Source organism: Monodon monoceros, unplaced genomic scaffold (assembly GCF_005190385.1).
Source record: "Monodon monoceros isolate NGI ecotype Baffin Bay Population unplaced genomic scaffold, NGI_Narwhal_1 Super_Scaffold_3, whole genome shotgun sequence".
In the NCBI taxonomy this organism is placed as follows: Eukaryota; Metazoa; Chordata; class Mammalia; order Artiodactyla; family Monodontidae; genus Monodon; species Monodon monoceros.
Window position 1 is genome coordinate 8,654,264 of NW_021703780.1, and position 11,870 is coordinate 8,666,133.

Below are 11,870 nucleotides of genomic sequence, written 5' to 3' on the forward strand. Positions count from 1 at the left end.
ACACACACACACACACACACACACACACACACACACACACACACACAGGAATATTACTCAGCCATAAAGAAGAATGAAATCTTGCCATTTGTGACAACATGGGTAGACCTAGAGAGTATTATGCTAAGTGAAATAAGTCAAATAAAGAAAGAAAAATACCATATGATTTCACTTATATGTAGAATCTAAAAAAACAAAACAAATGAAAAAACAACAAAACAGAGTTGTAGATACAGAGAACAAACAGGTGGTTGCCAGAGGGGAGGAGGTTTGCGGATGGAGAGAAATATGTGAGGGAGATTAAGAGTTACAAACTTCCAGTTGCAAGATAAATGAGTCACGGGTATGAAACGTACAGCATGGGGAACAGAGTCAATAACACTGTAATATCTTTGGGTGGTGACAGATGGTAACCAGACTTATCGTGGAGATTATTTTGAAATGTGTAGAAATAGCAAATTACTGTGCTGTGTAACAGGAGCTAACATAGGTCAATTATACTTCAAAAACAAACAAACTCATAGTAAAAGAGATCAGATCTGTGGTTACATGGGGGTGGAAATTGGATGAAGGCAGTCAAAAGATACAAACTTCCATTTATAAGATAAATATGGGATGTAACGTACGTCATAATTAATATAATGAACACTGCTGTATTTCTCTATGAAAGTTCTTCGAGTAAATCCTAAGCGTTCTCATCACAAGGAAAAAGTATTTTTTCTTTTTCTTTTGTGTCTATGTGATGGATATTCACTAAACTTATGTGGTCATCATTTCGTGACATATATAAGTCGAATTATTATGCCATATGCCTTACACTTATACAGTGCTGTGTGTCAATTCTATCTCAATAAAGACTTTTAAAATATCAAATTAATATTAAAATTTCATTAATTTAATGAAAATATTATCAATACTTCATATTCAGAAATAACATTTCTTCCTATGGTGACCTATCTTAATTTTATACTAAGGAAGCTAAAAGGAGATTGAAGACAAAAAAAAATAATAGGAATTAGGCTCAACTGAACTAAAATCAGTGGTCACCAGTTGAATGCATTTCAGGTTTAAGCAACCGTAGAGTGTTTTTGACAAAGCTAAATAAAGATCTGTTTACTCTGCAGCATCAGACGGTGGCTCCCAATTTGCTGGTGGGATTTAAAAGCAGTCCTGGCTCTGCCACCTGCAGTCTGCATAACTTTGGGCAAGATGCTTAATTTCTCTGAGCCTGATTCTCATCAAAATATCTCCTTGTCAGGGGACTTCCCTGGTGGCACAATGGATAAGACTCTGTGCTCCCATCGCAAGGGGCCCAGCTTTGATCCTTGGTCAGGGAACTAGATCCCATATGCATGCCACAACTAAGAGTTTGCATGCCACAACTAAGGAGCCCGCCTGCTGCAACTAAGACTCAGTGCAACCAAATAAATAAATAAATATATTTTTAAAAAATCTCCTTGTCAGACTGTGGGAAGGATTAGACAGTACACAAATTGTACCCGGTCTGTTGTAGAAACTCATTAAATGTTCAAAGAGAGGGGGAACAGATGAACTAACTTTTTTTTTTTTTTTTTTTTTGCGGTACGCGGGCCTCTCACTGTTGTGGCCTCTCCCGTTGCGGAGCACAGGCTCCGGACGTGCAGGCTCAGCAGCCATGGCTCACGGGCCCAGCCGCTCCGCGGCATGTGGGATCTTCCCGGACCGGGGCACGAACCCGTGTCCCCTGCATCGGCAGGCGGACTCTCAACCACTGCGCCACCAGGGAAGCCCAGATGAACTTCTTTGATGTGGATTGTTGAACTTTTAGTGTTACAATTTTAAAACTTCTGTGTGTGGTCAAAGAAAAAAGAAAAGAGAGAGAAGAACCACCTTTGGTTTTGAAGGTACAGGGATAATTTTTTGCTAGAAACTGGATATGTGGCCCACAGAGGTTACCCCTCAGCTGTTGCTTTTCTTAGCAACATCACATGTGTAGAGCCTTAAGTGGCTGGTTTCTCTTTCCTCTTATTAGGAAGCAGCATTCTGTGATGAGTTGAGAGCCTCTTAACTCTGCCAGGCTTCTGTCATCCTAACAACCTAGAAGACAAACGGTCTGCAGGCCCTTGCTCATGCCGTTCCCTTGTTCTGAAATGCTCTTTGCTTCTGCTGCTCATCCTGGCTTGTTCTCCAGATCTAGCTGAGATGTCACGTGCTTCCTCAGAGAAGCTTCTCTGCTCCTTTCCCGCCTACCAGAAGCAGCCGCCCTGCCCACCCACTTTACTCCTACTTCGGTCATAGAGCCACTTCCATCGCATCTTAACTGGGTGTGTGGGTCCTGGTCGCCCTCAGCCCCGCTTCCCTACCTCACCCCCATCTCCTGTACCCCAAAAGTGAGAACGTGAACTGGATGATTGGCACCAGGACCTAGACTTTTGGCTTGGCCAGAAGTTGAGTGGCCAAAGCAGAATGTTGAATGAGGAGCCAATGAATGGGAGAGAAAAGAGTACAATTCTGCTTCCCTCCTTTTTAAAAAATTTTTTTTAATTAATTAATTTATTTTTGGCTGCGTTGGGTCTTGGTTGCTGCGTGCAGGCTTTCCCTAGTTGCGGTGAGCAGGGGCTACTCTTCGTTGCAGTGCACGGGCTTCTCACTGCGGTGGCTTCTCTTGTTGCAGAGCACGGACTCTAGGCACGTGGGCTTCAGTAGTTGTGGCACAGGGGCTCAGCAGTTGTGGCACGTGGGCTCGGTAGTTGTGGCACGCGGGCTCAGTAGTTGTGGCTCACAGGCTCTAGAGAGCAGGTGCAGTAGTTGCGGTGCACGGGCTTAGTTGCTCCGCGGCATGTGGGATCTTCCCGGACCAGGGCTCGAACCCTTGTCCCCTGCATTGGCAGGCATTATTCTTAACCACTGCGCCACCAGGGAAGCCCTGTGCTTCTCTTAAACACGATATTTTCTCCAAATGAAGGAAATTCTCCTGCAGTTTTGCAGAAAGTTTATTTTGTTATTTTCAATTCTATTTCAGCCTCTAAGCAGGACCTGGGGCAGGAATCCTGCCCCCTACTTCCTTTTCCAAAGGGCAGGCATCCTTACCACCTATGCTAAATCCATCAGAAAACTTTGGGATTGTGGGTGGGTGCAGGAGTTAGGGGTCATCTGATTGCTGAGGTCAGCATACATCACTGTCTTCATGCATTTGGGTGATTGAAACTGTCTTAGTTCAGGGCTAGAAAAGTAAAATCAACAATTAAGGGAATCTGCCAGTCACTTTGACCCTGAGAAGCTCTGATTTTTTTTTTTTTTTGCGGTACGCGGGCCTCTCACTGCTGTGGCCTCTTCCGTTGCGGAGCACAGGCTACGGACGCGCAGGCTCAGAGGCCATGGCTCACGGGCCCAGCCGCTCCGCGGCATGTGGGATCCTCCCGGACCGGGGCACGAACCCGTGTCCCCTGCATCGGCAGGCGGACTCTCAACCACTGCGCCACCAGGGAAGCCCAGAAGCTCTGATTTTAAATATTCAGAAAATGTAAAGTGCTTTATTTTGCTACCATTTGAATTTCATGTGTAATTGCTAAGCAGACCGCCTGGCCTTTCAGCCAGTTTTTCCCCTGGGCCCCTCTTTGCCTAGAGAAATCGTGATTATCTTTGAGGGCCCAGCTGAACTGTACTGAGCTCTGTGAAATCTCTGACCTCGCACCACCCTCAGGCAGAGTTTGTCCTCTGTGCTCTTTTTTCCTCCCTGGTAGCCCTTATCTTCTTCTGAGGGTTTATTGATGTTTCAGTATCTCTGGAGACCTGACAGAGTGCAGAGTCATGGAGAGACAGAGTGCGATTTCTATCTTTGCGAGCCTCAACTCACACACAGTGCTGGCCGTCAGACTGAATTTGATTCCCCTATGTTGCTACTATAAAATAAGCGTGGTGGGCTTCCCTGGTGGCGCAGTGGTTGCGAGTCCGCCTGCCGATGCAGGGGACACGGGTTCGTGCCCCGGTCCGGGAAGATCCCACATGCCGCGGAGCGGCTGCGCGCGTGAGCCATGGCCAATGGGCCTGCGCGTCCGGAGCCTGTTGCTCCGCAACGGGAGAGGCCACAACAGTGAGAGGCCCGCGTACCGCAAAAAAAAAAAAAAAAAAAAAAAAAAAAAAAAAAAGCGTGGTGTTCAGACAGGTTAAAAGAATGACAGAGCCCTTGAGGACACGACATAAACTGGTTAGAACCAACTAAGGCCAAGATGGTGGAAGATTCGACTTCCAGTGGACCTTGAGCCTCATTGTAATGCATCAGCTAAATGACACACCCACAGGCGCCATGACAGTTCCCAAACCAACCGTGAAAGGCCAAAAAATGGGTGGTGACCCAATGCCTGGAAGTCTCCGCCCCTTCCCCAAAATAGCTGGCATAATCCTCCCACTCATTAGCCTATGAAATTACCCAGCCCATAAAAACTAACAACCCCTTACCCTCTCTCCTATGGAGTGTGTATCTGTTTGAAAAAATCTGTTTTCACTGTACTTCGGCTCGCTCTTGAATTCCTTCCTGCACGAAGCCAAGGTCCCTCACTTGGCAGCCCGTCCCAGGGACTCGCCTGAGACCCCGGGATGTGACCATCCTCTCGCGCCCCATTTTTTTTTTCCTGCAACAGTGTTGCTTTCATGCAAACCCAAAAGTCTTTTACTGCCCAAATCACTGACAGGTGACAACCAATCCAGGTCTAGTCACTACAAAAGAAGGCAGGTACATCACCATCACATGAGTTCTTTTCAATCTGAGGCACTGGACAAACTTCCTTTTTTCCTCTATGTTTACAGCTTTATTGAGGTATAATTTACACACCGCAGAATTGAGGTATGTAATTCAGGTGTATAAATCACATACCGTAAAACACCTGTTTCAAGTACACAATTCAGTGATTTTTAGTATATTTACAGGTGCACTGCCATTACCCCAATTTAATTTAGAATACTTTTATCACCTGCAAAAGAAACCTCACGCCCATTTACAACCCTTTGTTTTCTGTTTTTGTAGATTTGCCTTTTCTGGACATTTCATATAAATCAAGCCATATATGTTTTTTCATGTCTAGCTCCTTCCACTTAATGTAATGAGTTTGAGGTTTATCCAGGTTGTAGCATGAATCAGTACTTCACTCCTTTATACAGATGACTACTATTCTGTTATGTGGGTAGATCACATTTTGTTTATCCGTTCATCTGTTGTCAAACTTTTGTTGTTTCTACTCCTCGGCCATTATGAATAATGCTGCTGTCAACATTCCTGTGCAAGTCCTTGTATAGACACATGTTTTCATTTCTCCTGGGTAGATTCTGAAAGTAAAATTGCTGGTCCAGGGACTTCCCTGTTGGTCCAGTGGTTAAGACTCTGTGCTTCCACTGCAGGGGGCACGGGTTTGATCCCTGATCGAGGGATCAAAGCCCCACAAGGGGTTTTTTAATTCACTTTTGACCTCCTGTTCTGTTTCCTCTTGACTCCCCTCCTGCTGGGCATTGCCCACTGGTAGGAAGGAGAGGCCGTCGGGTCATGGCTGAGGGTGGCTGGTGTCAGGAGCCAGAGTGGAAACAGCCTTGGTCTGCTTAGGGAAGAAGTGATGTGGGCTCTGGTATGTGGTCCTGCAGAGTATTTGATTAGAAGTGATAACTAGGGCTTCCCTGGTGGCGCAGTGGTTGAGAGTCCGCCTGCCGATGCAGGGGACACGGGTTCGTGCCCCAGTCCGGGAAGATCCCACATGCCGTGGAGTGGCTGGGCCCGTGAGCCATGGCTGCTGAGCCTGCGCGTCCGGAGCCTGTGCTCCGCAACGGGAGAGGCCACAGCAGTGAGAGGCCCGCGTACCGCAAAAAAAAAAAAAAAAAAAAAAAAAGAAGTGATAACCATAAATACTAGTTATTCCAGAAAGACATCTGATCCCCATTCACCTGGGAGACTCCACTGGAAGAATATTTCTGGGAGAAGGACTCTGACTCATTATTTATTTATTTATTTATTCATTCATTCATTCATTTCTGGTGAGATTATATAACATAGTGCACATATCATTAGGGTTCAGAATGATGCAGTTTCACAAACTAGACACACCCATGCAACCAGCATCAAGACACAGAAATAACCAGCATCCCAGTCACTACCCTGATGTCTGACAGCATAGATACTTTTACCTGTTTTTGTCCTTTATAGAAATGGAAATATACAGCATGTCCTTTTTCTGTCTGCCTTTTTTTGCTCAGTGTTATGTTTATGAGATTCCTTTTTTGGTTGTTGCAGGCAGTTGTACTGATTCATTCTCGTTGCTGTGCAGAGAGAAGGAGGTGTGTGCGGTTGGGGATGGGGGATGATTTTGCCCCCTAGGGAACATTTGGCGATACCTGGAGACATTACTGGTTGTCACAGCTTGGGGAGAGGGGGCAAGGGGTGCTACTGCATCTAGTAAGTAGAGGCCGGGATGTTTCTAAACATCCTACGGTGCACAGGACGGCCCCCCAAACAAGGCGTATTCAGCGCAAAATGCCAGTAGTGCTAAGGTAGAGAAACCCTGCTGTCTAACAACCATTGGTGGGCATTTGGGTCTGTTATGAACACGGCTGCAGTGAATGTTGAGCTATGCGTCCTTTGATAAACATGTACGCAAATGCAAATACCTGGGGATGGAATTGCTGGGGGAGAGGATATGTCTGTGCGCAGCCTGAGTAGATACTGCCAGTTTTCCAGGGTGGTCCCAATTCACGCTTCCACCAGGAGCGCATGCATGTTATGGTTGCTCTGTGTCTGCACCAATATACGGTATTTTCTGACTTTTTCTCTTTCTTTCTCTTTTTAAAAAAGTTTGTATCCTTCTCCTGCACCCTCCTCCATTTCAGCTTATGGCACACTAGATACTCAAAACATCACTGTTTGTCGGTAAATAGTCCTAATCTATATTTTGTGAAAGACTGGGATTATGCACAGGTGTGCACAGTGTATACAGTAAATTAGAAAATGCATTTGGGACAGGATGACCTGCAACTAGGGTTTCTCTTATTTAAATAACAGCAACTAGCACCTTTCTGTATATCCATTTTCTGCCATTCTTCCTAAAAGTACCAATTAACTTTCCAAAGGAAATTTTTTTTTTTTTTTTTTTTTTTTTTTGCAGTACGCGGGCCTCTCACTGTTGTGGCCTCTCCCGTTGCGGAGCACAGGCTCTGGACGCTCAGGCTCAGCGGCCATGGCTCACGGGCCCAGCCGCTCCGCGGCATGTGGGGATCCTCCCGGACCGGGGCACGAACCCGTGTCCCCTGCATCGGCAGGCAGGCTCTCAACCACTGCGCCACCAGGGAAGCCCTATCCACCATTTGAATTCATGTTTATTAAGTATTTCCAAATTATACAGTATTGTTTATCCTGAAATATTGGTTGTTTTGTTTTGTTTACAGTATATTGTTTAGTCCTAGGGGAACAGATCAGGTGGGGTCATTGAGGAAAAAAAAATCATAGAGTTTTGGCATCTGATCCGTTGGTTCTCAAACTTTTTGTCTCAAGACTGTTAGAAATGGAAATAATTAAATTCCACCTAAAACTAACTGATGTCTTGCGGCAGGGGCCCTGCAACCTGTATGTTAACAACCCCTCCATGTAATGAGATGTCAAACAGAAGTTTGCAAACTTTTGACCTAGACTATCCTTAACCTCAAGTCACAGGCACACCAGTTTGGCTTTTGGAAACAAGTGGTTTGCTGAAACAAATAAGTCAGTTCTTCCAAGGTTAAGTAATTAATTTCCACAGGTAAATTCAGTGGTAAGTTTCATCCGGAAATGTTAATTGGCTGTGACTTTTGTGGGATGATTGATTGTTCATTTTCTAAGCCCCCCAATTTCAGGCTGTTGGTAGTACTAATGGCTACATTTCTGCTACTAAAAGGTTGCCTCCTACCTGCACAGGCTTTGACATTTGCCTCTGGGGATTTGTGTAGACTGTCTTTTGCAAATATTCGCTTAGCATCCTTTAGCATGCAGGAACTGTTTCCATGACACCTTTGCTCCATCAAAATCAGATGTAGATCACTTCAGCTCACACTACCATGATATGATCTAGTACCACCGCTTCCTGGATCTGCCACCTAGGCCTTGAAAATTCTGTGTGTTAAACTTCTTACCCCCTCTGAGATGAGAATTTGAAATCATGCTTTGCGTCCGTAATCTAGACAGCAACTTCTCCTGTTGCTAATTACATGAACGGGATAGAAAGTAAAATGATTGGGTCCCAGGAGAAGGTGGATTTTCCCCAGTGAACCCCCTTGGAGGACTCCTCAATTATGGGAGAATTGTTGTTTTAGTGAAAGATGTGCTTCGGAAATATCTTCTTCTTCTCTTTAGCGTCATAATCATCACTGATAGGTAGATAGATAGGTAGATAGATATAGACAAATAAATGAAAGGCTTCATTTACAAACCATCTAGCCACCCAGAACAGAATAACTTAACCGGTTGTCCAAAGTGGATTAGATTATCACCCTTCTTTACTTTCTTGTGAAATACTCTTAGTTCCAGGGGAAAAAAATAAATCCCTATAGGGACTTCTTCGGTGGCGAAGTGGATAAGACTCCGCGCTCCCAATGCAGGGCGCCCAGTTCGATCCCACATGCGTGCCGCAACTAAGACCCAGTGCAACCAAATAAATAAATAAATATAAAAAATAATAATTTTTAAAAATCCTATATTTTATAATTAAGGAATGAATCCCTGAGTCATTTGACCTGCTTCAGTAACAATGCAAACCACACAAAAATGGCCTTCCAAAGAGCAGCCAGCACTGAGACCAAGAAATGATACCATCTCACCTCATTTACCTAACCTTTTCTGCCGATATAACTTCGCCTCTCCATGCCACGTCAACAAAAACTTCATCAGACCCAGTCCTTTTGCTGCCCTTTTCACTATTTTAACATGATAAATCTAGCTTTTGCTCAAGCCTGTGTTTCCTCAGTTTCTTTCTCAACTCCAGGATAGCAATTAATTGAGAATGGAAAAACAAGTCCCAGAACAATTATGAAGGTATAATGAAGTTTGCATTAGTACATGCAATTAAACCAAGGAAAGATGCGTGAGGAATTATGAATAGAATTCAGTGCTGATGTGGTACATTTATAGTTAGGTCTTTGTACAGGCGTGTGCTAGGGGGAAGAGAGAAAAAAGCACTATTTGTACCGTAAAATCACACCTCCAGATAGCTAGAAATCGGCTTAAAAGAAAAAAATCATGGGGACTTCCCTGGCGGTCCAGTGGTTAGGACTCTGCGCTTCCACTGCAGGGGCACGGGTTCAGTCTCTGGTCAGGGAACTAAGATCCCCACATGCTGCATGGTGTGGCCAAAAAGAAAAAAGAAAAAAATCATGGATGGCTCTCCTAGCCTATGCTGTTCTAACATATAAATTAAAAGTGGGCAAACATGGGTTTCAACATTCCTTCTTCCATAGCTGAAAATTGCACTTTCAAATGCCCAGATGATTCTGGACCCATTCCCGAGCGTTGAACACACCGTGTGCCAGGCCCTGGCTCAGTTGGTGAGCTGTGGGAGGGACAGGGGGCAAAAGTCCTTTTACTCTCACCCTGTAAACATGCCTGGTACTTTGAGGCTATAGTTCACTGATTGGAAGGTTTTTATCTGCTGACACGTCAAAGAAGTTCTAGATTTACAGCCTCCCTGGGAAGTTTCTCCACATTGGGCTTTCTTGTTTTTGGGTTCTTGCACACTCGTAATTTCTCCAACTGGAATGCCTTCTCGGTGTCTGTGTCTCACCACTGGAAGCCCTTTCTAACCACCCTGCCTCTGAGGGAACTGTTTCTCCTCTCCGAGTTCCTGTCACATTTGGTGGACATCCTCTTGTTTGGAACTGAGCTATAGTCTTTCCTGTTTTGTTGGTTATCTTTTCAGCTGTATGTATTTTGAATCCTAGTGAAGGTATACGCTCCTACAGGATAGGGGCCATACCTCATACTGCCTGGATTCCACCACTGCTGCTTAGCGATTCACCTTACAACAGACTGAATTGTAGCTCATTTTAAAAAGCTGGAAGGGACCAGGGAGAACATCCTTTATAAAGAGGAAGCGAGTAGGGGCCTAAAAGCACATAATCGGCTGAAGGTAGAAAAGTGACCAGAGCCCAGGCTTCCTGGTTTTTGCACCATATGCCCTGTTAGTAATCGTGGGCGTTAATGACACACGAGACAAAGCACGTCTTACATGGTTTCCTCCAGAAATTTGATGAAAAGTTGTGTTTTTTTTAATGTCATTTAATCAATCTGGTCAGAGTTTTTGTTTGTCAGAAAAAAAGATACCCGTTGCTCTGTTCCCAATTCCAGTTAAAAGAACATTTATCCATGAGCACCTGGAACCATGGGGGATGTGGACTCCATTCATTCATTCATTCAACACATTTAAAAATAAATAAATGACATAAATAAGGCAACATACGTATTTCTCACTACTAGTTTGAAGGAGTGGAAAAATAATAATACAAAGTAGACTTTCTACTAATTCCCAGTCCATTAATTCCTTAGTGACCTTGGGACTTTAAATCTTTCCCCTATCTTTATTTCTTTATTTAAGAAAAAACTCAATGCAGTATCTGAAGTCCTGTGAATATCTACAGAACTAAAGCCTCGACTGTAAGAGCCTTCGAACTGTTTCTAGGACATGTAGTTAACTGAGGCATAACTAGCACATTTACCTCCTAGTTTAAGAGGCTTTACTTACTCGTTTTTGCACCATGCCCTGTTAGTAATCTTGGGCGTTAATGACACACAAGACAAAGCACATCTTGCATGGTTTCCTCCAGAAATTTGATTAAAAGTTGTTGTTTTTTTAATGTCATTTAATCTATCTGGTCAATCAATCTGGTCAGTAGTAATACTGCTACTGTTATTATCGTTGACATGTGCCTTATGCGTTTACCGGCTGATGTGTACTTTCCACCATGATTTATTTTGGTCTTGTTCCTCCTCCAGTTGGCACTTGTTGCCCGGGAGCTCCTCGACCTAACATCTTAGGTGGTGCTCCTTTGGCAACAAGGTGAAGTCCAAGTTTTTCAGCACAACATGCAAGGTCTTTTATGACATTTTCCTTACGACCAGCTGCCGCCTTCCTCAAGGGTGTGGCTTAGCCTGGCAGGCAGCAGACTTCACGTGCCTCTCCCTCAACTCATCCTTCTATAGGCCTTCCAGAGTCAGGCGAGTGCTACCTTGCCCCTTGCCACAGAAAGCCTAGGAGTGCTGAGGCTTGCCTTTCCCCCTTTGATTATTTCTTTATTTCACTGAGATTCTGAGTTTTCTAGTATTTCACAAAAAGAATACCCTCTTCATTATGGGGCTGTGCTCTAGATAGCGTCATAATTGGAAAAATTCTTTTTTTTTAAGTTGCAGTATAGTTGATTTACAATGTTTCATGTGTACAGCAAAGTGATTCAGTTATACATAAACATATATTTATCCTTTTTCAGACTCTTTTCCATTATAGGTTATTACAAGATATTGAATATAGTTCCCTGTGCTGTACAGTAGGTCCTTGTTGATTATCTATATATTAGTGTGTATATGTTAATTCCCAAACTCCTAATTTATCCCTCCCCCCTCCTTTCGCCTTTGGTAACCATAAGTTTGTTTTCTTTGTCTGTGAGTCTATTTCTGTTTTGTAAATAAGTTCATCTGTATCCTTTTTTCTTTAGATTTCACATATAAGTGATATCATATGATATATGTCTTTGTCTGACTTACTTCACTTAGTACGATAATCTCTAGGTCCGTCCACATTGCTGCAAATGGTGTTATTTCATTCTTTTTTGTGGCATAGTAATATTCCAGTGTGTGTGTGTGTGTGTGTGTGTGTGTGTGTGTGTGTGTGTGTGTG

At 43.9% G+C, this 11,870-nt stretch overlaps 1 protein-coding gene across 3 annotated transcripts in view; it reads left to right on the top strand.

Annotated features, from left to right (window-relative positions):
• LOC114907728 (N-acetyllactosaminide beta-1,6-N-acetylglucosaminyl-transferase) overlaps window positions 1-11,870 on the top strand; it is a 90,510-nt gene that overhangs the window by 17,389 nt on the left and 61,251 nt on the right. The gene's annotated exons all lie outside the window — the stretch shown is intronic.